The following is a 27,382-nucleotide window of genomic DNA, read 5'->3' as shown; positions in this document are numbered from 1 at the left end:
TTCCCCCTAATTTTTGCCGTCAAATGATAAAATTGATATTTCTCATAGCTGTCTTCCTCTAAACTTCCCCTAGCCAACCTGTCAGGTTCTGTGATGAGAAATATGAATATTTTTCTAGGCTACGTCTGGGGACCCACTGGGGAATTCAATTTCAATCTGAGATAACCTAAACAGCTTGACGTGGCTTGACGAGAAGGTAGAGCGAGAGAGAAAATATCGATTGGACTGAAGGAAGTAGAGGGAGAGGATGAGTTGGGTCGTCAACATATGACTGAAGTGGGGTTATATGTTGAAGGTAAGAGATCGTTAGCAACAAGAACAAAAAATTAAATACTTTTATCTTTATATAAGAATTATAATTGTTTTCTTTGCTCCTCTGCAAAACTAAATTCCACAGTCTTGACCACAGTGGGCTGGAAAAAGCGTAAATCTTGCTCGGTGCGAATCAATGGTTCTTGCAATTGGTAGTCTGTTGCGATTACTGCTTTTGTGGAATAAGCTAGCGAGGATATCTGGGTCCAGAGTGAGGCGAGGAGAGGGATACTCGGTTCGAACATTATGTAAAATACGGACAAACTTGCCATATCCCTGCGATTTTGCAGGGTATTGGAAGTTGAATGGTGGATTACTTGCTTCATTTTACCCGCAACAATGCAACCATCTCTCTCTCTCTCTCTCTCTCTCTCTCTCTCTCTCTCTCTCTCTCTCTCTCTCTCTCTCTCTCTCTCTCATTCTCTCTCTCTCTCTCTCTCTCTCGTGTCTAATTTGAATTTAGATGGGGTTGAAGACGAGAACGCCACACTACGCGTGTGTGTTCCTTTGCAAAAAAAAAAAAAAAAAAGAGAAATGTGAAAGGTACAGAGAGTTATGCTTCCCTTCAAGCGTCTACGAGATATGCAACATCTCGTAAGGACGCATCTCGCTATGTCTTTCACATGGCCAGTAAAACGTAAGATAATTTTCGCACTGCGTCGCGTGGTCTTGTGGTAGGTACGGAGAGTGGCGTGGTTGCGTGGTCGAGGGAGTGACGTTGTGGCATGACAGGACGAGTGGTGAGGTTCCCTGGTGAGGAGAATGTCATGGTTCCTTGGGGGAAGAATGAGAGACTCGCCATCCACGTCTCCAAGACAACATGAATTCAAGTGTGACATGCATTTGCACGTGGATTCTATGGCATAATCATCTGCATCTTCAGTCACCTCTGGCATCATACCCAGGATGTCGTTTACAACATATACTCCAGAGTTAGGGATGAGTTACACAGGAACTTGGCCTCGGGTCATCGATAATATCATCAACATGTAATCACCTGGTTATGGTTCAGTTTGCTGCAAGATATTATCATCCACCTGCAGACGTTTGGTTCAGGTAGTAGACTGGTACGTCCGAGGATCATGATAATGACTATGATAACTATATTTAAGGATATATATATATATATATATATATATATATATATATATATATGTACACAATTCATAATTGCTGCCTTTATTCATTCTCGTCGCCACTCCGCCACACATGAAATGACAACCTCCTCCATCCACACGCGCGCAAGGTAACGCTGGGAAAAGACTACAAAGACCACATTCGTTCACACTCAGTCTCTAGCTGTCATGTATAATCCACCAAAACCACAGCTCCCTTTCCACATTCAGGCCCCACAAAACTTTCAACGGTTTACTCCAGAGGCTTCACATGCCTGGTTCAATCCACTGAGAGCACGTCGACCTAGGTATAACACATCGTTCCAATTCACTCTATTCCTTGCACGCCTTTCACCCTCCTGCATGTTCAGGCCCCGATCGCTCAAGATCTTTTTCGCTCCATCCTTCCACCTCCAATTTGGTCTCCTACTTCTCGTTCCCTCCAACTCTGACACATATATCCTCTTTGTCAATCTTTCCTCACTCATTCTCTCCATATGACCAAACCATTTCAAGATACTCTCTTCTGCTCTCTCAACCACTCTCTTTTTATTACCAAACATCTCTCTTACTTTCATTACTTACTCGATCAAACCATCTCACACCACATGTTGTCCTCAAACATCTCATTTCCAACGCATCCACCCTCCTCCGTACAACCCTATCTATAGCCTACGCCTCGCAACCATATAGAATTGTTGGAACCACTATTCCTTCAAACATACCCATTTTTGCTCTCCGAGATAATGTTCTCGCCTTCCACACATTTTTTAACGCTCCCAAAACTTTCGCCCCCTCCACCATCCTGTGACTCACTTCCGCTTCCATGGTTCCATCCGCTGCCAAATCCACTCCCAGATATCTAAAACCCTTCATTTCCTCCAGTTTTTCTTCATTCAAACATACCTCCCAAATGACTTGTCCCTCAGCCCTACTGTACCTAATAACCTTGCTCTTATTCACATTTCATTTTCAGTTTTTTTCTTTCACACACTTTAACAAACTCACTCACCAGCTTCTGCAGTTTCTCACCCGAATCTGCCACCAGCGCTGTATCATCAGCGAACAACTGACTCACTACCCAAGCCCTCTCATCCACAACAGACTGCATACTTGCCCCTCTCTCCAAAACTCTTGCATTCACCTCCCTAACAACTCCATCTATAAACAAATTAAACAACCATGGAGACATCACGCACCCCTGCTGCAAACCGACATTCACTGAGAACCAATCACTTTCCTCTCTTCCTACTCGTACACACGCCTTACATCCTCGACAGAAACTTTTCATTATTGTTATAACTATTAATATCATCAATCATTATCACTTATCATAATCATTATCATCATTATCATTAATATCACTATCATTATCAACAATAATATTATCATTATTTCTATAATCATCAACATCCTTATCAATATCATCGTTAGCACTAGGGATGTGGAGAGGAGACACAAATTACCTACGTCCTGGACACACTGGAGATGGTAAGTACAACGCATGACCGACGGAACTCAGCGGAGACCATCACTCACTATACATACTAGGCCGTGGAGAACCTACACAACCCTCACTGCCGACTGGAGGGTAGAGAAGCCGACAAACCACTCACTGTTGCCTGGCCTCTCAAGAGGCTATACAACCCGTGCTACCAGTGAGGCTGGGAGATCACATTACTGGGGAGAACTTAACAATCATTCCTTGTCAATGAGTCTAGTGAAAGCCTATCCATCACTCGTACAGAGATCACCAACAACAGCAATGGTAATGGGATAATTGTACCACTCTAAATGAAAAGACTGGCTATTAGTAAAATAACTTAAAAGGACTGGCTATTAGTAAAATAACTAACAACCCCTCAGAGCGCACAAGTTGATAATATCTAACCATTCTGCCCCATCATCCAAACGTGGAGATTTTCTAGGAAAACATTACACTGAAAATTAAAAGTACGTCCCAAAAATTCCAAAAGTTAAAAGTAAAAACATAAAGGAGGAAAGAAAAAAAAATATCCCCCTTTCAGCAGCCTCATTAGGCAGACTTGGGAGTATAATGGACAGAGTAACTTCTAAATTGAAATTTGTTCACAAAAGCCTTTTTTATCACCGTCGAAATTTCGATGATACCCGAAAGCTTTTTTATTAATTCATCAAGGGAACAAAAGTGGTACTGGGGAGGAGAATCCGTGGTAAGTACAAAACTTTTTATACGCAACTTATGATCTCGAAAAACGACATAATGAACGTTAGAGATTACATGTTGGACCCGAGAAACTGTTGCTATTTACGAGCCAAAACAAGCCAAGCAAAAGCATAAACAGAAGTGAAGCATTTGAGTCTTGTGTCGTAGTAGATAATATAATTATGCCTGCTTACGTTCTGTGATAACGATCACTATATATATATATATATATATATATATATATATATATATATATATATATATATATATATATATATATATATATATGACAGCTAGAGACTGAGTGTGAACGAATGTGTCCTTTGTTGTCTTTTCCTAGCACTACCTCGCACACATGAGGGGGAGGGGGTTGTTATTTCATGCCCCTCTTTCCAAAACTCTTGCAGTCACCTCCCTAACAACCCCATGCATAAACAAAAACAACCATGGAGACATCACACACCCCTGCCGCAAACCGACATTCACTGGGAACCAATCACTTTCCTCTCTTCCTAGTCGTACACATGACTTACATCCTCGATAAAAACTTTTCACTGCTTGCAGCAACTAGCCTCCCAAACCATATACTCTTAATACCTTCCACAAAGGATCTCTATCCACTCTATCAGATGCCTTCTCCAGATCCATAAATGCTACATACAAATCCATTTGCTTTTCTAAGTATTTCTCACATACATTCTTCAAAGCAAACACCTGTTCCACACACCCTCTACCACTTCTGAAACCACACTGCTCTTCCCCAGTCTGATGCTCTGTACATGCGTTCACCCTCTCAATCAATACCCTCCCATACAATTTCCCAAGAAATTGATATGGAAAAAACTGAAAGTGGATGGAGAGAGTTGGGTGATTATTGGGGGCCTATGCATCTGGGCATGAGAAGAAAGATCCTGAGAGGCAAGTGTTTTGGGAGCAGCTGAGTGAGTGTGTTAGTGGTTTTGATGCACGAGACCGGCTTATAGTGATTTGAATGCAAAGGTGAGTAATGTGGCAGTTAAGGGAATAATTGGTGTATATGGGGTGTTCAGTGTTGTATATGGAAATGGCGAAGAGTTTGTAGATTTGTGTACTGAAAAAGGACTGGTTATTGGGAATAAATGGTTTAAAAATAGAGATATGCATAAGTATACGTATGTAAGCAGGACAGATGGCCAGAGGGCGTTATTGGATTACGTTTTAATTGATAAATGCGCGAAAGAGAGACTTTATGATATTAATGTGCTAAGAGGTGCAACTGGAGGGATGTCTGATCATTATCTTGTGGAGGCGAAATGTGAACATTTGCAGAGGTTTTCAGGAAAGAGGAGAGAATGTTGGGGTGAAGAGAGTGGTGAGAGTAAGTGAGCTTGGGAAGGAGACTTGTGTGAGGAAGTACCAGGAGAGCCTGAGTGCAGAATGGAAAAGGGTGAGAGTAAAGATCGTAAAGGGAGTGGGGGAGGAATGGGATGTATTTAGGGAAGCAGTGATGGCTTGCGCAAAAGATGCTTGTGGCATGAGAAGCGTGGGAGGTGGACAGATTAGAAAGGGTAGTGAGTGGTGGGATGAATAAGTAACATTATTAGTGAAAGAGAAGAGAGAGGCATTTGGACGAGTTTTGCAGGAAATAGTGGAAATGACTGGGATATGTATAATAGAAAGAGGCAGGAGGTTAAGAGAAGGGTGCAAGAGGTGAAAAAGGGGGCAAATGAGAGTTGGAGTAAGAGAGTATCATTAAATTTGGGGGGAATAAAAAGATGTTTTGGAAGGAGGTAAACAAAGTGCGTAAGACAAGAGAAGAAATGGAAACATCGGTGAAGGGGGCTAATGGGGAGGTAATAACAAGTAGTGGTGATGTGAGAATCAGATGGAGTGAGTATTTTGAAGGTTTATTGAATGTGTTAGATGACTGAGTGGCAGATAGAGGGTGTTTTGGTCGAGGTGGTGTGCGAGGTGAGAGGGTCAGGAAGAATGATTTGGTAAACAGAGAAGAGGTAGTGAAAGCGTTGCAGAAGATGAAAGCCGGCAAGGCGGCGGGTTTGGGTGGTATTGCATTGGAATTTACTAAAAAAGGGGTGAATATGTTGATGACTGGTTGGTGAGGATATTCAACGTATGTATGGCTTAAGGTGAAGTGCCTGAGGATTGGCGAAACGCATGCATAGTGCCATATTATAAAGACATAGGGGATAAAGGTGAGCGTTCAAATTACAGAGGTATAAGTTTCTTGAGTATTCCTGAGAAATTATATGGGAGAACATTGACTGAGAGGGTAAAGGCATGTACAGAACATCAGATTAGGGAAGAGCAGTGTGGCTTCAGAGGTGGTGGAGGATGTTTGCATTTATGTATCTGGAGAAGGCATATGATACAGTGATAGAGATGCTCTGTGGAAGGTATTAAGAGTATATGGTGTGGGAGGCAAGTTGCTGGAAGCAGTGAAAAGTTTTTATTGATGATGTAAGGCATGTGTACGAGTAGAAAGAGAGGAAAGTGATTGGTACCCAGTGAATGTCGGTTTCCGGCAGGGGTGCGAGATGTCTCCATGGTTGTTTAATTTGTTCATGGATAGGGTTGCTAGGGAGGTGAGGTGGTTTGATCGAGTAAGTAATGAAAAGGTAAAAGAGATGTGTGTTAATGAAAAGTGTGGTTGAGAGAGCAGAAGGGGGTGTTTTGAAATAGTTTGGTCACATGGGGATAATGAGTTAGGAAAGATTGACAAAGAAGATATATGTGTCAGAGGTGGAGGGAACGAGAAGTGGGAGACCAAATTGGAGGTGGAAAGATGGAGTGAAAAAGATTTTGAGTGATCGGGGCCTGAACATGCAGGAGGGTGAAAGGCGTGCAAGGAATAGAGTGATTTGGAACGATGTGGTATACCGGAGTCGAAGTGCTGCCAATGGGTTGGGGCATGTGAAGCGTCTGGGGTAAACTATGGAAAATTTTGTGGGGCCTGCATGTGGAAAGGGAGCTGTGGTTTCGGTGCATTATATATGTCAGCTAGAGACTGAGTGTGAACGAATGTGGCCTTTGTTGTCTTTTCCTAGCGCTACCTTGCGCACATGCGGGGGGAGGGGGTTTTCATTTCATGTGTGGCGGGGTGGCGACGGAAATGAATAAGGGCAGACAGTATGAATTATGTACATGTGCATATATATATATATATATATGTTGAGATGTAAAGTATGTATATGTGCGTGTTTGGACGAGTATATATATACATGTGTATGAAGGTGGGTTGGGCCATTCTTTCGTCTGTTTCCTTGCGCTACCTCGCTAACGCGGGAGACAACGACAAAGTATGAAATAGAAAATATATATATATATATATATATATATATATATATATATATATATATATATATATATATATATATATATATATTGGGGAAGAGCAGTGTGGTTTCAGAAGTGGTAGAGGATGTGTGGATCAGGTGTTTGCTTTGAAGAATGTATGTGAGAAATACTTAGAAAAGCAAATGGATTTGTATGTAGCATTTATGGATCTGGAGAAGGCATATGATAGAGTTGATAGAGATGCTCTGTGGAAGGTATTAAGAATATATGGTGTGGGAGGCAAGTTGTTAGAAGCGGTGAAAAGTTTTTATCGAGGATGTAAGGCATGTGTATGTGTAGGAAGAGAGGAAAGTGATTGGTTCTCAGTGAATGTAGGTTTGCGGCAGGGGTGTGTGATGTCTCCATGGTTGTTTAATTTGTTTATGGATGGGGTTGTTAGGGAGGTAAATGCAAGAGTTTTGGAAAGAGGGGCAAGTATGAAGTCTGTTGGGGATGAGAGAGCTTGGGAAGTGAGTCAGTTGTTGTTCGCTGATGATACAGCGCTGGTGGCTGATTCATGTGAGAAACTGCAGAAGCTGGTGACTGAGTTTGGTAAAGTGTGTGGAAGAAGAAAGTTAAGAGTAAATGTGAATAAGAGCAAGGTTATTAGGTACAGTAGGGTTGAGGGTCAAGTCAATTGGGAGGTGAGTTTGAATGGAGAAAAACTGGAGGAAGTGAAGTGTTTTAGATATCTGGGAGTGGATCTGGCAGCGGATGGAACCATGGAAGCGGAAGTGGATCATAGGGTGGGGGAGGGGGCGAAAATTCTGGGGGCCTTGAAGAATGTGTGGAAGTCGAGAACATTATCTCGGAAAGCAAAAATGGGTATGTTTGAAGGAATAGTGGTTCCAACAATGTTGTATGGTTGCGAGGCGTGGGCTATGGATAGAGTTGTGCGCAGGAGGATGGATGTGCTGGAAATGAGATGTTTGAGGACAATGTGTGGTGTGAGGTGGTTTGATCGAGTGAGTAACGTAAGGGTAAGAGAGATGTGTGGAAATAAAAAGAGCGTGGTTGAGAGAGCAGAAGAGGGTGTTTTGAAGTGGTTTGGGCACATGGAGAGAATGAGTGAGGAAAGATTGACCAAGAGGATATATGTGTCGGAGGTGGAGGGAACGAGGAGAAGAGGGAGACCAAATTGGAGGTGGAAAGATGGAGTGAAAAAGATTTTGTGTGATCGGGGCCTGAACATGCAGGAGGGTGAAAGGAGGGCAAGGAATAGAGTGAATTGGAGCGATGTGGTATACCGAGGTTGACGTGCTGTCAGTGGATTGAATCAAGGCATGTGAAGCGTCTGGGGTAAACCATGGAAAGCTGTGTAGGTATGTATATTTGCGTGTGTGGACGTATGTATATACATGTGTATGGGGGTGGGTTGGGCCATTTCTTTCGTCTGTTTCCTTGCGCTACCTCGCAAACGCGGGAGACGGCGACAAAGAATAATAAAAAAAAAAATATATTTATATATATATATATATATATATATATATATATATATATATATATATATATATATATATATATATCCTTTTTCCTTTAAACCATTCGCCATTTCCCGCGTTAGTGAGGTAGCGTTAAGAACAGAGGACTGGGCCTTGTTTGGAATATCCTCACCTGGCCCCCTCTGTTCCTTCTTTTGGAAAAAAAAAAAAAAAAAAAAAAAAAAAAAAAAAAAAAAACGAGATGGGAGGATTTCCAGCCCCCCGCTCCCTCCCCTTTTAGTCGCCTTCTACGACACGCAGGGAATACGTGAGAAGTATTCTTAATCCCCTATCCCTAGGGATAATATATATATATATATATATATATATATATATATATATATATATATATATATATATATATATATATATATATATTCCTATGAGTCCACGCCGGAAATGAAACACGATAAGTTCCCAAGTGCTTTCGTGTAATAATCGCATCATCAGGGGAGACACATGAGTGAAATATAACAGTCAGTTGATATACATCGAAGAGACGAAGCTTGGACGCCATTTGGTAAACATGTGATTGTCCAAAACATACAACGAGCGTTCATAAACTTATCATTTTACAAATTTTATCTACAATAAAGTTACCTAATTTGTATAGACTATCACTAATATCAAGATTATAATCATCCGTGTATTTAATAATAGAAGATTCAATGACATTTCTCTTGGTAATAGAGTTAATAACTGAGATGGCTTTACTCCAGTCCATACAATGATCATAGTTTTTAACGTGATTAAACAAGGCATTTGATTCTTGTCCCGTTCTTATACTATATTTATGTTGCTTAAGTCTAAGAGAAAGATCCTTACCAGTCTGACCAACATAAAATTTATCACAATTTCCACAAGGCACTTTATAGATGCATCCAAGAGAATTTTCTGGTGAATTCCTGATCAAGATATTCTTTATAGTATTATTGTTGCTAAAGGCAACATTTACATTCAATGATTTAAGCAACATTTCAATCTATGTTTCTTAGGGCATTACGCATTTGCAGTCCAGAGTTTATTGATGATGAGTTTGAGAAGATATATTCTATTGGATTTAAGTTAAAGTACCCTAGATCTTTCATTGATAAATCCCTTAAGTTAGCAAAGAAATCAATTTATAGAGCTGAGCCCAAACCTCCCATTGACACCAAGAGTCTTTTAGTTCTCCCTTTTAATAATAATTTCACTTTATTTCCCATGTTGCTCAACTGACTTATATTTCTCTCTTGTGTCTCCCCTGATGATGTGATTATTACACGAAAGTGCACTTGGGAACTCATCGTGTTTCATTTTCCCCGTGGACTCATAGGAATATCTTGATCACGCGCAAAATTATGATCCTTTCCAACATAGGGTGGGGGAGGGGGCGAAAATTCTGGGGGCCTTGAAGAATGTGTGGAAGTCGAGAACATTATCTCGGAAAGCAAAAATGGGTATGTTTGAAGGAATAGTGGTTCCAACAATGTTGTATGGTTGCGAGGCGTGGGCTATGGATAGAGTTGTGCGCAGGAGGATGGATGTGCTGGAAATGAGATGTTTGAGGACATGTGTGGTGTGAGGTGGTTTGATCGAGTGAGTAACGTAAGGGTAAGAGAGATGTGTGGAAATAAAAAGAGCGTGGCTGAGAGAGCAGGAGAGGGTGTTTTGAAGTGGTTTGGGCACATGGAGAGAATGAGTGAGGAAAGATTGACCAAGAGGATATATGTGTCGGAGGTGGAGGGAACGAGGAGAAGAGGGAGACCAAATTGGAGGTGGAAAGATGGAGTGAAAAAGATTTTGTGTGATCGGGGCCTGAACATGCAGGAGGGTGAAAGGAGGGCAAGGAATAGAGTGAATTGGAGCGATGTGGTATACCGGGGTTGACGCGCTGTCAGTGGATTGAATCAAGGCATGTGAAGCGTCTGGGGTAAACCATGGAAAGCTGTGTAGGTATGTATATTTGCGTGTGTGGACGTGTGTATACGGATGTGTATGGGGGGGGTTGGGCCATTTCTTTCGTCTGTTTCCTTGCGCTACCTCGCAAACGCGGGAGACAGCGACAAAGTATAATAAATATATATATATATATATATATATATATATATATATATATATATATATATATATATATATATATATATATATATATAAAGATTTTGCCTTTATGTTCCCAAATCATCATATTCTCGCGGTATTTATGTGGGTCGTGCACACGTGCGAAAAATGTCTTTAAAAGCTCAGTGTGTTTGTTGAACTATTTCAGAAGTTGCAGAAAATATCAAGCGTTGGTACACAGTTACTCTTATTTTCATGAGAAAAAATTTAATATATTACCTACTAAATTTTCGGCCTGAAACTCCTATAACTCACACAGTCCCGGAATTAAATATACGAATTTCCACCTAAGTAGAAAAAAAAAAGACTCAGAAAATGATATTCATAATTCATGAGTTAGGAGGTTTACAGTGACAGCTGACACCATCGCCCTCACGCCCTACCTCATCAGATCAGCAACGCCAATACTCCCTGTTACTGTGTTCCGTTCGCTCTGGAGCAGGGAAGGGAAGCGGGAGGAAATTGTGGTGTCAACCAGAGAAGATACGGTGGAGAGAGAGAGAGAGAGAGAGAAAGAGAGAGAGAGAGAGAGAGAGAGAGAGAGAGAGAGAGAGAGAGAGAGAGAGAGAGAGAGAGAGAGAGAGAGAGAGAGAGAGAGAGAATGCGATATCCAGCCTCACAGACGTCAAGGATTTATGAACATTCTCACAGACAAACAGACAGACAGGGCTAGACGAAGATGATTAACCCACTGCTGCTGTGGTCAGCTAGTACACATAACGGTATAATCTAAGAGATGAAATACACCAAAGTGGTGCAAGGTGAGAGTGGCAGGTGGTGGTAAGGTGCTTAAGGATATGTGATACAATGTTGTAAAGGACGTCAGAGCAGAGGGGGAAACCGAAGATACGAATCCATGAATCTTCGCAGGAAACTAAAGAATGGCGAAAGGATAAATCAACTGATAGATAAATTAGGGATGGTGAGCCCTCACATCCGATAAAAAACGCAGGTGCAACGACGATGATCATAATGATGATACTATACATACAGCGGAGGAAGAGATATACATAATTCACCAGACTCGAGTAACCCAGATGGGATGGACTGTCCCATCATCTTTCGTCTCAGGAATTCCACTGCACTATGACTGATCAAGGTCTTCCTTTCTCACTGATAGAAAGCAACCCTGGTAGTCAAGAGACGATGCTGTGTCTGGTGACTGGTAATACTAGGGAACGTGCAGCAGTATCATGAGTCAGGATTCACGCGTGGAGGAAGACACAACAACACTCCTCTTGAAAGAGCTTAAGGTGCGGACGAACCTCGCTCGCTGACAGTCCCGGAGTATGGCAGCGGTGTGTGTGGCGGGACCCACACCTTACTAGGGTTAAGCCATCAGCTCTCCTTGGAGAACGGCCAGAGGAGACAGAGAACAACTTCTCCAGTTAGACGGAAATAAACGGCTTAGGTTCTTGAACCAACAGCCAAGAGGCCAGGAGAGCATAGTAGTAGTCCATCCTAGGCTCTAGTATGTGTACGATCATACAAACCCGGAAGGATTTCGTCTTTTAGTGAAAGTTGCTCAAGCCCTTAAAGTCTTGTTGGTGAAAATTCCCGGTAAATAAAACTCAGATAAGTCCTGAGATGTCGAAGTTGTACTGTGATGTTCCGAGTAAAGAAAGATACATAAAGCGAGTCAACTTTGCTAGAAACGAAAGTGGAACTCTTGTAGGTCTCTGCAACACAAGGGAAACTGGGGTATTAAGGCCCAAAACACACAGAGACGATCAGAAAACGAGAGATCACCAGGATTTTCTTCCTGCCTCTCCACTTTTGTGGCAATGCTTAGATTATATCGTGAGGAGAAAGAACTGAATTTCATTGAAGAAAAGAATGACTAAATCTCCTAACCAGTAATAAGAATACAAGACTTGCGAGAATGGATAAAAACACAGTGTCACAGAGTACCTCAGTCTTGAGATTAACAGAATGTGACGAACAGTATAATGGAACTAACACGAAAAGGGTGGCCGAGAATGTCTCTTCGATCACTAAGCGAAGTGGCTAAGAAACAAACTTTTCCACTTTTATTGTGAGAAGATAGACCAGTTGTATGGCTAAACTGACACTGAACAGCGTTGGTGGTAGATATATGGACAGCTAAACCGTGTGATATATAAATATATATATATATATATATATATATATATATATTATCATACTTTGTCACTGTCTCCCGCGTTAGCGAGGTAGCTCAAGGAAACAGACGAAAAGATGGCCATCCCACCCACATACACATGTATATACATACACGTCCACACACGCACATATACATACCTATACATCTCAACGTATGCATATATATACATACACAAACATATACATATATACATATGTACATAATTCATACTGTCTGCCCTTATTCATTCCCGTTGCCACCCCGCCACATAAAATAACAACCCCATCCACCCAAATGTGCGCAAGGTAGGGCTAGGAAAAGACAACAAAGGCCACATTCGTTCACACTCAGTCCCTAGCTGTCATGTATAATGCACCGAAACCACAGCTCCCTTTCCACATCCAAGCCACACAGAACTTTCCATGGTTTACCCCAGACGCTTCACATGCTCTAGTTCAATTCATTGACAGCACGTCGACCCCGGTATACCACATCTTTCCAATTCACTCTATTCCTTGCACGCCTTTCCCTCTCCTGCATGTTCAGGCCCCGATCGCTCAAAATCTTTTTCACTCCATCTTTCCACCTCTAATTTGGTCTCCCATTTCTCCTCGTTCCCTCCACCTCTGACACATATATCCCCTTGGTCAATCTTTCCTCACTCATTCTCTCCATGTGACCAAACCATTTCAAAAATCCCTCTTCTGCTCTCTCAACCACACTCTTTTTATTACCACACATCTCTCTTACCCCTTTCATTACTTATTCGATCAAACCACCTTACACCGCATAGTGTCCTCAAGTATTTCATTTTCAGCACATCCACCCTCCTCTGCACAACTCTATCTATAGCCCACGCCTCGCAACCATATAACATTGTTGGAACCACTATTCCTTCAAACATGCCCATTTTTGCTTTCCAAGATAACGTTTTCGACTTCCACACATTCTTCAACGCTCCCAGAACTTTCGCCCCCTCCCCTACCCTATGATTCACTCCCGCTTCCATGGTTCCATCCATTACCAAATCCACTCCCAGATATCTAAAGCACTTCACTTTCTCCAGTTTTTCTCCATTCAAACTTACCTCCCAATTGACGTGTCCCTCAAACCTACTGTACCTAATAACCTTGCTCTTATTCACATTTATTTTCAGTTTTTTTCTTTCACACACTTTACCAAACTCAGTCACCAGCTTCTGCAGTTTCTCACCCGAATCTGCCACCAGCGCTGTATCATCAGGAACAATGACTCAACTACCCAAGCCCTCTCATCCACAACAGACTGCATACTTGCCCTCTCTCCAAAACTCTTGCATTCACCTCCCTAACAACCCCATCTATAAACAAATTAAACAACCATGGAGACATCACGCACCCCTGCTGCAAACCGACATTCACTGGGAACCAATCACTTTCCTCTCTTCCTACTCGTACACACGCCTTCATCTCGACAGAAAGAAACTTTTCATTATTGTTATAACTATTAATATCATCAATCATTATCACTTATCATAATCATTATCATCATTATCATTAATATCACTATCATTATCAACAATAATATTATCATTATTTCTATAATCATCAACATCCTTATCAATATCATCGTTAGCACTAGGGATGTGGAGAGGAGACACAAATTACTACGTCCTGGACACACTGGAGATGGTAAGTACAACGCATGACCGACGGAACTCAGCGGAGACCATCACTCACTACACATACTAGGCCGTGGAGAACCTACACAACCTCCACTGCCGACTGGAGGGTAGAGAAGCCGACAAACCACTCACTGTTGCCTGGCCTCTCAAGAGGCTATACAACCCGTGCTACCAGTGAGGCTGGGAGATCACATTACTGGGGAGAACTTAACAATCATTCCTTGTCAATGAGTCTAGTGAAAGCCTATCCATCACTCGTACAGAGATCACCAACAACAGCAATGGTAATGGGATATTGTACCACTCTAAATGAAAGACTGGCTATTAGTAAAATAACTTAAAAGGACTGGCTATTAGTAAAATAACTAACAACCCCTCAGAGCGCACAAGTTGATAATATCTAACCATTCTGCCCCCATCATCCAAACGTGGAGATTTTCTAGGAAAACATTACACTGAAAATTAAAAGTACGTCCCAAAATTCCAAAAGTTAAAAGTAAAAACATAAAGGAGGAAAGAAAAAAAATATCCCCCTTTCAGCAGCTCATTAGCAGACTTGGGAGTATAATGGACAGAGTAACTTCTAAATTGAAATTTGTTCACAAAAGCCTTTTTTTTTCACGTCCGAAATTTTCGATGATACCGAAAGCTTTTTTATTAATTCATCGAGGGAACAAAAGTGGTACTGGGGAGGAGAATCCGTGGTAAGTACAAAACTTTTTTTACGCAACTTATGATCTCGAAAACGACATAATGAACGTTAGAGATTACATGTTGGACCCGAGAAACTGTTGCTATTTACGAGCCAAACAAGCCAAGCAAAAGCATAAACAGAAAAGAAGCATTTGAGTCTTGTGTCCGTAGTAGATAATATAATTATGCCTGCTTACGTTCTGTGATAACGATCACTATATATATATATATATATATATATTATATATATATATATTATATAAAATATATATATATATATATATATATATATATATATGACAGCTAGAGACTGAGTGTGAACGAATGTGTCCTTTGTTGTCTTTTCTAGCACTACTCGCACACATGAGGGGAGGGGGTTGTTATTTCATGCCCCTCTTTCCAAAACTCTTGCAGTCACCTCCCTAACAACCCCATCTATAAACAAATTAAACAACCATGGAGACATCACGCACCCCTGCTGCAAACCGACATTCACTGAGAACCAGACACTTTCCTCTCTTCCTACTCGTACACATGCCTTACATCCTCGATAGAAACTTCTCATTATTGTTATAACTATTAATATCATCAATCATTATCACTTATCATGATCATTATCATCATTATCATTAATATCACTATCATTATCAACAATAATATTATCATTATTTCTATAATCATCAACATCCTTATCAATATCATCGTTAGCACTAGGGGTGTGGAGAGGAGACACAAATTACCTACGTCCTGGACACACTGGAGATGGTAAGTACAACGCATGACCGACGGAACTCAGCGGAGACCATCACTCACTACACATACTAGGCCGTGGAGAATCTACACAACCCTCACTGCCGACTGGAGGGTAGAGAAGCCGACAAACCACTCACTGTTGCCTGGCCTCTCAAGAGGCTATACAACCCGTGCTACCAGTGAGGTTGGGAGATCACATTACTGGGGAGAACTTAACAATCATTCCTTGTCAATGAGTCTAGTGAAAGCCTATCCATCACTCGTACAGAGATCACCAACAACAGCAATGGTAATGGAATGATTCTACTACTCTAAATGAAAAGACTGGCTATTAGTAAAATAACTTAAAAGGACTGGCTATTAGTCAAATAACTAACAACCCCTCAGAGCGCACAAGTTGATAATATCTAACCATTCTGCCCCCATCATCCAAACGTGGAGATTTTCTAGGAAAACATTACACTGAAAATTAAAAGTACGTCCCAAAAATTCCAAAAGTTAAAAGTAAAAACATAAAGGAGGAAAGAAAAAAAATATCCCCCTTTCAGCAGCCTCATTAGGCAGACTTGGGAGTATAATGGACAGAGTAACTTCTAAATTGAAATTTGTTCACAAAAGCCTTTTTTATCACCGTCGAAATTTCGATGATACCCGAAAGCTTTTTTATTAATTCATCGAGGGAACAAAAGTGGTACTAGGGAGGAGAATCCGTGGTAAGTACAAAACTTTTTTTACGCAACTTATGATCTCGAAAAACGACATAATGAACGTTAGAGATTACATGTTGGACCCGAGAAACTGTTGCTATTTACGAGCCAAAACAAGCCAAGCAAAAGCATAAACAGAAAAGAAGCATTTGAGTCTTGTGTCGTAGTAGATAATATAATTATGCCTGCTTACGTTCTGTGATAACGATCACTATATATATATATATATATATATATATATATATATATATATATATATATATATATATATGACAGCTAGAGACTGAGTGTGAACGAATGTGTCCTTTGTTGTCTTTTCCTAGCACTACCTCGCACACATGAGGGGGAGGGGGTTGTTATTTCATGCCCCTCTTTCCAAAACTCTTGGAGTCACCTCCCTAACAACCCCATGCATAAACAAAAACAACCATGGAGACATCACACACCCCTGCCGCAAACCGACATTCACTGGGAACCAATCACTTTCCTCTCTTCCTAGTCGTACACATGACTTACATCCTCGATAAAAACTTTTCACTGCTTGCAGCAACTTGCCTCCCAAACCATATACTCTTAATACCTTCCACAAAGGATCTCTATCCACTCTATCAGATGCCTTCTCCAGATCCATAAATGCTACATACAAATCCATTTGCTTTTCTAAGTATTTCTCACATACATTCTTCAAAGCAAACACCTGTTCCACACACCCTCTACCACTTCTGAAACCACACTGCTCTTCCCCAATCTGATGCTCTGTACATGCGTTCACCCTCTCAATCAATACCCTCCCATACAATTTCCCAAGAAATTGATATGGAAAAAACTGAAAGTGGATGGAGAGAGTTGGGTGATTATTGGGGCCTATGCACCTGGGCATGAGAAGAAAGATCCTGAGAGGCAAGTGTTTTGGGAGCAGCTGAGTGAGTGTGTTAGTGGTTTTGATGCACGAGACCGGCTTATAGTGATTTGAATGCAAAGGTGAGTAATGTGGCAGTTAATGGAATAATTGGTGCACATGGGGTGTTCAGTGTTGTATATGGAAATGGCGAAGAGCTTGTAGATTTGTGTACTGAAAAAGGACTGGTGATTGGGAATAAATGGTTTAAAAATAGAGATATGCATAAGTATACGTATGTAAGCAGGACAGATGGCCAGAGGGCGTTATTGGATTACGTTTTAATTGATAAATGCGCGAAAGAGAGACTTTATGATGTTAATGTACTAAGAGGTGCAACTGGAGGGATGTCTGATCATTATCTTGTGGAGGCGAAATGTGAACATTTGCAGAGGTTTTCAGGAAAGAGGAGAGAATGTTGGGGTGAAGAGAGTGGTGAGAGTAAGTGAGCTTGGGAAGGAGACTTGTGTGAGGAAGTACCAGGAGAGCCTGAGTGCAGAATGGAAAAGGGTGAGAGTAAAGATCGTAAAGGGAGTGGGGGAGGAATGGGATGTATTTAGGGAAGCAGTGATGGCTTGCGCAAAAGATGCTTGTGGCATGAGAAGGGTGGGAGGTGGACAGATTAGAAAGGGTAGTGAGTGGTGGGATGAATAAGTAACATTATTAGTGAAAGAGAAGAGAGAGGCATTTGGACGAGTTTTGCAGGAAATAGTGGAAATGACTGGGATATGTATGATAGAAAGAGGCAGGAGGTTAAGAGAAGGGTGCAAGAGGTGAAAAAGGGGGCAAATGAGAGTTGGAGTAAGAGAGTATCATTAAATTTGGGGGGAATAAAAAGATGTTTTGGAAGGAGGTAAACAAAGTGCGTAAGACAAGAGAAGAAATGGAAACATCGGTGAAGGGGGCTAATGGGGAGGTAATAACAAGTAGTGGTGATGTGAGAATGAGATGGAGTGAGTATTTTGAAGGTTTATTGAATGTGTTAGATGACAGAGTGGCAGATAGAGGGTGTTTTGGTCGAGGTGGTGTGCGAGGTGAGAGGGTCAGGAGGAATGATTTGGTAAACAGAGAAGAGGTAGTGAAAGCGTTGCAGAAGATGAAAGCCGGCAAGGCGGCGGGTTTGGGTGGTATTGCATTGGAATTTACTAAAAAAGGGGTGAACATGTTGATGACTGGTTGGTGAGGATATTCAACGTATGTATGGCTTAAGGTGAAGTGCCTGAGGATTGGCGAAACGCATGCATAGTGCCATATTATAAAGACATAGGGGATAAAGGTGAGCGTTCAAATTACAGAGGTATAAGTTTCTTGAGTATTCCTGAGAAATTATATGGGAGAACATTGACTGAGAGGGTAAAGGCATGTACAGAACATCAGATTAGGGAAGAGCAGTGTGGTTTCAGAGGTGGTGGAGGATGTTTGCATTTATGTATCTGGAGAAGGCATATGATACAGTGATAGAGATGCTCTGTGGAAGGTATTAAGAGTATATGGTGTGGGAGGCAAGTTGCTAGAAGCAGTGAAAAGTTTTTATCGATGATGTAAGGCATGTGTACGAGTAGAGAGGAAAGTGATTGGTACCCAGTGAACGTCGGTTTGCGGCAGGGGTGCGAGATGTCTCCATGGTTGTTTAATTTGTTCATGGATAGGGTTGCTAGGGAGGTGATGTGGTTTGATCGAGTAAGTAATGAAAAGGTAAAAGAGATGTGTGTTAATGAAAAGTGTGGTTGAGAGAGCAGAAGGGGGTGTTTTGAAATAGTTTGGTCACATGGGGATAATGAGTGAGGAAAGATTGACAAAGAAGATATATGTGTCAGAGGTGGAGGGAACGAGAAGTGGGAGACCAAATTGGAGGTGGAAAGATGGAGTGAAAAAGATTTTGAGTGATCGGGGCCTGAACATGCAGGAGGGTGAAAGGCGTGCAAGGAATAGAGTGATTTGGAACGATGTGGTATACCGGAGTCGAAGTGCTGCCAATGGGTTGGGGCATGTGAAGCGTCTGGGGTAAACTATGGAAAATTTTGTGGGGCCTGCATGTGGAAAGGGAGCTGTGGTTTCGGTGCATTATACATGTGTGAACGAATGTGGCCTTTGTTGTCTTTTCCTAGCGCTACCTTGCGCACATGCGGGGGGAGGGGGTTTTCATTTCATGTGTGGCGGGGTGGCGACGGAAATGAATAAGGGCAGACAGTATGAATTATGTACATGTGCATATATATATATATATATATATATATATATATATATATATATATATATATATGTATATATATATATATATATATATATATATATATATATATATATATATATATATATATATATATATATATATCTATATATATATATATATATATATATATATATATATATATATATATATATATATATGTTTAGATGTAAAGTATGTATATGTGCGTGTTTGGACGAGTATATATATACATGTGTATGTAGGTGGGTTGGGCCATTCTTTCGTCTGTTTCCTTGCGCTACCTCGCTAACGCGGGAGACAACGACAAAGTATGAAATAGAAAATATATATATATATATATATATATATATATATATATATATATATATATATGTATATATATATATATATATATATATATATATATATATATACATATATATATATATATATATATATATATATATATATATATATATATTCCTATGAGTCCACGCCGGAAATGAAACACGATAAGTTCCCAAGTGCTTTCGTGTAATAATCGCATCATCAGGGGAGACACATGAGTGAAATATAACAGTCAGTTGATATACATCGAAGAGACGAAGCTTGGACGCCATTTGGTAAACATGTGATTGTCCAAAACATACAACGAGCGTTCATAAACTTATCATTTTACAAATTTTATCTACAATAAAGTTACCTAATTTGTATAGACTATCACTAATATCAAGATTATAATCATCCGCGTATTTAATAATAGAAGATTCAATGACATTTCTCTTGGTAATAGAGTTAATAACTGAGATGGCTTTACTCCAGTCCATACAATGATCATAGTTTTTAACGTGATTAAACAAGGCATTTGATTCTTGTCCCGTTCTTATACTATATTTATGTTGCTTAAGTCTAAGAGAAAGATCCTTACCAGTCTGACCAACATAAAATTTATCACAATTTCCACAAGGCACTTTATAGATGCATCCAAGAGAATTTTCTGGTGAATTCCTGATCAAGATATTCTTTATAGTATTATTGTTGCTAAAGGCAACATTTACATTAAGGGATTTAAGCAACATTTCAATCTATGTTTCTTAGGGCATTACGCATTTGCAGTCCAGAGTTTATTGATGATGAGTTTGAGAAGATATATTCTATTGGATTTAAGTTAAAGTACCCTAGATCTTTCATTGATAAATCCCTTAAGTTAGCAAAGAAATCAATTTATAGAGCTGAGCCCAAACCTCCCATTGACACCAAGAGTCTTTTAGTTCTCCCTTTTAATAATAATTTCACTTTACTTCCCATGTTGCTCAACTGACTTATATTTCTCTCTTGTGTCTCCCCTGATGATGTGATTATTACACGAAAGTGCACTTGGGAACTCATCGTGTTTCATTTTCCCCGTGGACTCATAGGAATATCTTGATCACGCGCAAAATTATGATCCTTTCCAACATATATATATATATATATATATATATATATATATATATATATATATATATATATATATATATATATATATATATAAAGATTTTGCCTTTATGTTCCCAGTTCATCATATTCTCGCGGTATTTATGTGGGTCGTGCACACGTGCGAAAAATGTCTTTAAAAGCTCAGTGTGTTTGTTGAACTATTTCAGAAGTTGCAGAAAATATCAAGCGTTGGTACACAGTTACTCTTATTTTCGTGAGAAAAAAAATTTAATATATTACCTACTAAATTTTCGGTCTGAAACTCCTATAACTCACACAGTCCCGGAATTAAATATACGAATTTCCACCTAAGTAGAAAAAAAAAAAAGACTCAGAAAATGATATTCATAATTCATGAGTTAGGAGGTTTACAGTGACAGCTGACATCATCGCCCTCACGCCCTACCTCATCAGATCAGCAACGCCAATACTCCCTGTTACTGTGTTCCGTTCGCTCTGGAGCAGGGAAGGGAAGCGGGAGGAAATTGTGGTGTCAACCAGAGAAGATACGGTGGAGAGAGAGAGAGAGAGAGAGAGAGAGAGAGAGAGAGAGAGAGAGAGAGAGAGAGAGAGAGAGAGAGAGAGAATGCGATATCCAGCCTCACAGACGTCAAGGATTTATGAACATTCTCACAGACAAACAGACAGACAGGGCTAGACGGAGATGATTAACCCACTGTTGCTGTGGTCAGCTAGTACACATAACGGTATAATCTAAGAGATGAAATACACCAAAGTGGTGCAAGGTGAGAGTGGCAGGTGGTGGTAAGGTGCTTAAGGATATGTGATACAATGTTGTAAAGGACGTCAGAGCAGAGGGGGAAACCGAATATACGAATCCATGAATCTTCGCAGGAAACTAACGAATGGCGAAAGGATAAATCAACTGATAGATAAATTAGGGATGGTGAGCCCTCACATCCGACAAAAAACGCAGGTGCAACGACGATGACCATAATGATGATACTATACATACAGCGGAGGAAGAGATATACATAATTCACCAGACTCGAGTAACCCAGATGGGATGGACTGTCCCATCATCTTTCGTCTCAGGAATTCCACTGCACTATGACTGATCAAGGTCTTCCTTTCTCACTGATAGAAAGCAACCCTGGTAGTCAAGAGACGATGCTGTGTCTGGTGACTGGTAATACTAGGGAACGTGCAGCAGTATCATGAGTCAGGATTCACGCGTGGAGGAAGACACAACAACACTCCTCTTGAAAGAGCTTAAGGTGCGGACGAACCTCGCTCGCTGACAGTCCCGGAGTATGGCAGCGGTGTGTGTGGCGGGACCCACACCTTACTAGGGTTAAGCCATCAGCTCTCCTTGGAGAACGGCCAGAGGAGACAGAGAACAGCTTCTCCAGTTAGACGGAAATAAACAGCTTAGGTTATTGAACCAACAGCCAAGGGGCCAGGAGAGGATAGTAGTAGTCCATCCTAGGCTCTAGTATGTGCACGATCATACTAACCCGGAAGGATTTCGTCTTTAGTGAAAGTTGCTCAAGCCCTTAAAGTCTTGTTGGTGAAAATTCCCGGTAAATAAAACTCAGATAAGCCCTGAGATGTCGAAGTTGTACTGTGATGTTCCGAGTAAAGAAAGATACATAAAGTGAGTCAACTTTGCTAGAAACGAAAGTGGAACTCTTGTAGGTCTCTGCAACACAAGGGGAACTGAGGTATTAAGGCCCAAAACACACAGAGACGATCAGAAAACGAGAGATCACCAGGATTTTCTTCCTGCCTCTCCACTTTTGTGGCAATACTTAGATTATATCGTAAGGAGAAAGGACTGAACTTCATTGAAGAAAAGAATGACTACATCTCCTAACCAGTAATAAGAACACAAGACTTGCGAGAATGGATAAAAACACAGTGTCACAGAGTACCTCAGTCTTGAGATAAACAGAATGTGACGAACAGTGTAATGGGACTAACACGAAAAGGGTGGCCGAGAATGTCTCTTCGATCACTAGGCGAAGTGGCTAAGAAACAAACTTTTCCACTTTTATTGTGGGAAGAGGATAGACCAGTTGTATGGCTAAACTGACACTGAACAGCGTTGGTGGTAGATATATGGACAGCTACACCGTGTGATATATATATATATATATATATATATATATATATATATATATATATATATATATATATATATATAGATTGGGGAAGAGCAGTGTGGTTTCAGAAGTGGTAGAGGATGTGTGGATCAGGTGTTTGCTTTGAAGAATGTATGTGAGAAATACTTAGAAAAGCAAATGGATTTGTATGTAGCATTTATGGATCTGGAGAAGGCATATGATAGAGTTGATAGAGATGCTCTGTGGAAGGTATTAAGAATATATGGTGTGGGAGGCAAGTTGTTAGAAGCAGTGAAAAGTTTTTATCGAGGATGTAAGGCATGTGTACGTGTAGGAAGAGAGGATAGTGATTGGTTCTCAGTGAATGTAGGTTTGCGGCAGGGGTGTGTGATGTCTCCATGGTTGTTTAATTTGTTTATGGATGGGGTTGTTAGGGAGGTGAATGCAAGAGTTTTGGAAAGAGGGGCAAGGATGAAGTCTGTTGGGGATGAGAGAGCTTGGGAAGTGAGTCAGTTGTTGTTCGCTGATGATACAGCGCTGGTGGCTGATTCATGTGAGAAACTGCAGAAGCTGGTGACTGAGTTTGGTAAAGTGTGTGAAAGAAGAAAGTTAAGAGTAAATGTGAATAAGAGCAAGGTTATTAGGTACAGTAGGGTTGAGGGTCAAGTCAATTGGGAGGTGAGTTTGAATGGAGAAAAACTGGAGGAAGTGAAGTGTTTTAGATATCTGGGAGTGGATCTGGCAGCGGATGGATACATGGAAGCGGAAGTGGATCATAGGGTGGGGGAGGGGGCGAAAATTCTGGGAGCCTTGAAGAATGTGTGGAAGTCGAGAACATTATCTCGGAAAGCAAAAATGGGTATGTTTGAAGGAATAGTGGTTCCAACAATGTTGTATGGTTGCGAGGCGTGGACTATGGATAGAGTTGTGCGCAGGAGGATGGATGTGCTGGAAATGAGATGTTTGAGGACAATGTGTGGTGTGAGGTGGTTTGATCGAGTAAGTAACGTAAGGGTAAGAGAGATGTGTGGAAATAAAAAGAGCGTGGTTGAGAGAGCAGAAGAGGGTGTTTTGAAATGGTTTGGTCACATGGAGAGAATGAGTGAGGAAAGATTGACCAAGAGGATATATGTGTCGGAGGTGGAGGGAACGAGGAGAAGAGGGAGACCAAATTGGAGGTGGAAAGATGGAGTGAAAAAGATTTTGTGTGATCGGGGCCTGAACATGCAGGAGGGTGAAAGGAGGGCAAGGAATAGAGTGAATTGGAGCGATGTGGTATACCGGGGTTGACGTGCTGTCAGTGGATTGAATCAAGGCATGTGAAGCGTCTGGGGTAAACCATGGAAAGCTGTGTAGGTATGTATATTTGCGTGTGTGGACGTATGTATATACATGTGTATGGGGGTGGGTTGGGCCATTTCTCTCGTCTGTTTCCTTGCGCTACCTCGCAAACGCGGGAGACAGCGACAAAGCAAAAAAAAAAAAAAAAAAAAAATATATATATATATATATATATATATATATATATATATATATATATATATATGTGTGTGTGTGTGTGTGTGTGTCGGAGGTGGAGGGAACGAGGAGAAGAGGGAGACCAAATTGGAGGTGGAAAGATGGAGTGAAAAAGATTTTGTGTGATCGGGGCCTGAACATGCAGGAGGGTGAAAGGAGGGCAAGGAATAGAGTGAATTGGAGCGATGTGGTATACCGGGGTTGACGTGCTGTCAGTGGATTGAATCAATCCATGTGAAGCGTCTGGGTAAACCATGGAAAGCTGTGTAGGTATGTATATTTGCATGTGTGGACGTATGTATATACATGTGTATGGGGGTGGGTTGGGCCATTTCTTTCGCCTGTTTCCTTGCGCTACCTCGCAAACGCGGGAGACAGCGACAAAGCAAAAAAAAAAAAAAAAAATATATATATATATATATATATATATATATATATATATATATATATATATATATATATATATATATATTATACTTTGTCGCTGTCTCCCGCGTTAGCGAGGTAGCGCAAGGAAACAGACGAAAGAATGGCCCATCCCACCCACATACACATGTATATACATACACGTCCACACGCGCACATATACATACCTATACATCTCAACGTATACATATATATACACACACAAACATATACATATATACACATGTACATAATTCATACTGTCTGCCCTTATTCATTCCCGTCGACACCCCACCACATAAAATAACAACCCCCTCCACCGAAATGTGCGCAAGGTAGAGCTAGGAAAAGACAACAAAGGCCACATTCGTTCACACTCAGTCTCTAGCTGTCATGTATAATGCACCGAAACCACAGCTCCCTTTCCACATCCAGGCACCACAGAACTTTCCATGGTTTACCCCAGACGCGTCACATGCCCTGGTCAAACCCACTGACAGCACGTCGACCAAGGTATACCACATCGTTCCAATTCACTCTATTCCTTGCACGCCTTTCACCCTCCTGCATGTTCAAGCCCCGATCACTCAAAATCTTTTTCACTCCATCTTTCCACCTCCAATTTGGTCTCCCACTTCTTCTCGTTCCCTCCACCTCTGACACATATATCCTCTTGCTCAATCTTTCCTTACTCATCCTCTCCATGTGACCAAACCATTTCAAAACACCCTCTTCTGCTCTCTCAACCACACTCTTTTTATCAGCACAGAAATTTCGCCCCCTCCCCCACCTTGTGACTTATTCCGCTTCCATGGTTCCATCCGCTGCCAAAACCACTCCCAGATATCTAAAGCACTTCACACACACTTTACCAAACTCAGTCACCAGCTTCTGCACTTTCTCACCCGAATCAGCCACCATTGCTGTATCATCAGCGAACAGCAACTGACTCATTTCCCAGGCTCTCTCATCCACAACAGACTGCATACTTGCCCCTCTTTCCAAAACTCTTGCATTTACCTCCCTAACAACCCCATCCATAAACAATTAAACAACCATGGGGACATCACGCACCCCTGGCGCAAACCAACATTCACTGAGAGGCAATCACTTTCCTCTCTTCCTACACGTACACATGCCTTACATCCTTGATAAAAACTTTTCACTGCTTCTAACAACTTGCCTCCCACACCACATATTCTTAATACCTTTCACAGAGCATCTCTATCAACTCTATCATATGCCTTCTCCAGATCCATAAATGCTACATACAAATCCATTTGCTTTTCTAAGTATTTCTCACATACATTCTTCAAAGCAAACACCTGATCCACACATCCTCTACCACTTCTGAAACCACACTGCTCTTCCACAATCTGATGCTCTGTTCATGCCTTCACCCTCTCAATCAATACCCTCCCATATAATTTACCAGGAATACTCAACAAACTTATACCTCTGTAATTTGAGTGCTTACTTCTATCCCCTTTGCCTTTGTACAATGGCACTATGCAAGCAATTTCTATTTTCCAAAAGGAGGAACAGAGAAGGGGGCCAGGTGAGGATATTCCCTCAAAGTCCCAGTCGTCTGTTCTTGACGCTACCTCACTAACGCGGGAAATGGCGAATAGTATGAAAGAAAGATATATATATATATATATATCCACGGGAAAATGAAACACGATAAGTTCCCAAGTGCACTTTCGTTTAATGATTACATCATCAGGGGAGATCGAGAGATACAAGAGAAAATATAACAGTCAGTTGATGTACAAGAAGAGATGTAGCTAGGACGCCATTCGGTAAACTTGTCCTCTGATGATGTGATCAATACACGAAAGTGCAATCGGGAACTTATCGTGTTTCATTTCGCCTTAGATAAAAAGGAATTCACCTGATCACTTGCTCAATTGTGATCGTTCCCAATGTATATATATATATATACATGTATATATATATATATATATATATATATATATATATATATATATATATATATATATATATATATATTTATATATATTCCCTTCCAGTGAAATTTTCTATCCATGGAAGGAGCCTTTCCATGACGCCTGCCTGAAATCCATCATCTTTACCAACCTCTTATGTGTTGCAGTGTTTATCATATTCCCGACAATCCAGGAACACTTATCCCACTCAGCGAACTCTCTGGTATAAAAAGGAGCTCACTGCTTCATAGATGTCTGAGAGATTTGGTAAGAACGACCTCATTTCACTGAAAGCATCTTGTCTCTCAATTAAGGAGCGTCTCCCTCGCAAGTGCTCATCTGTTTGCTTCCTGGTTGTCATCTTTCACCTTTTTTTTTCCAGACTATGATC

This window comes from Panulirus ornatus, chromosome 1 (genome assembly GCF_036320965.1).
Source record: "Panulirus ornatus isolate Po-2019 chromosome 1, ASM3632096v1, whole genome shotgun sequence".
Lineage (NCBI taxonomy): Eukaryota > Metazoa > Arthropoda > Malacostraca > Decapoda > Palinuridae > Panulirus > Panulirus ornatus.
The sequence above is the reverse complement of the archived record's forward strand: the minus strand, read 5'-3'. Positions refer to the sequence as shown.